Consider the following 1,167-nt stretch of genomic DNA (forward strand, 5'->3'; position numbering starts at 1 on the left):
ATATAATAGGGTATAATATATACACTAACAAATATAGGCCTACACTCAGTGACGTCATGTTGTAGTTTTAGTAAAAACAGAGAGATGTGTTTGGGGTGAGCGGTGAGTCTCTTACCACCGCGGCTCAGTGATGTCATGTTGTAGTTTTAGTAAAAAACAGAGAGATGTGTTTGGGTGAGCGGTGAGTCTCTTACCACGCGGCTCAGTGATGTCATGTTGTAGTTTTAGTAAAAAACAGAGAGATGTGTTTGGGTGAGCGGTGAGTCTCTTACCACCGCGGCTCAGTGATGTCATGTTGTAGTTTTAGTAAAAACAGAGAGATGTGTTTGGGTGAGCGGTGAGTCTCTTACCACCGCGGCTCAGTGACGTCATGTTGTAGTTTTAGTAAAAACAGAGAGATGTGTTTGGGGTGAGCGGTGAGTCTCTTACCACCGCGGCTCAGTGACGTCATGTTGTAGTTTTAGTAAAAACAGAGAGATGTGTTTGGGTGAGCGGCGCCGGTGAGTCTCTTACCACCGCGGCTCAGTGATGTCATGTTGTAGTTTTAGTAAAAACAGAGAGATGTGTTTTGGGTGAGCGGTGAGTCTCTTACCACCAGTGACGTCATGTTGTAGTTTTCTTGCGGCGTGACGTCATGTTGTAGTTTTCGGTTGTCACCGAGGGTATGAATAGGCCTTTGTTTACAGTACTGGTTCTCGACCACCAGGAGGGGTCCATGAGGATTTTCCAACCAGGGTTCCACAGAATCCACACACAGCTAAATAGTTGATAGTTAAGAGGAACCAAATGGACCCGTATTGGTCCCTTCATGGTCCATTTGGTTCCCTTTGTATCTAAGGCTCTCAGAGTTAAAATAATCTGTGGCCTAATAATGCATATCTCTGCTGTCAGGAAGAAACCACCTAACTCCAAAATGTCCCATTTTTCAGGAAATGAAACATATAATGTTTTTCAGGAAATTAAGAAAACCTTATTTTTTTGCCCCTCCTATATACAGGTTTAATGTTTGTTTTGTCACTATAACACAAACATTAAATGCCATTAACAATGAACAGAGTTTAATGTTTGTTTCGACTGTCACTGAGCAAATCGGCATATAATGTTATGTATGTTATGATATCGCGAATCTGATGTAAGATGATAAGGGTTGGTAAAGCGCCCCTCACT

This window comes from Electrona antarctica, assembly GCF_951216825.1.
Source record: "Electrona antarctica genome assembly, chromosome: 2".
Taxonomy (NCBI): Eukaryota; Metazoa; Chordata; class Actinopteri; order Myctophiformes; family Myctophidae; genus Electrona; species Electrona antarctica.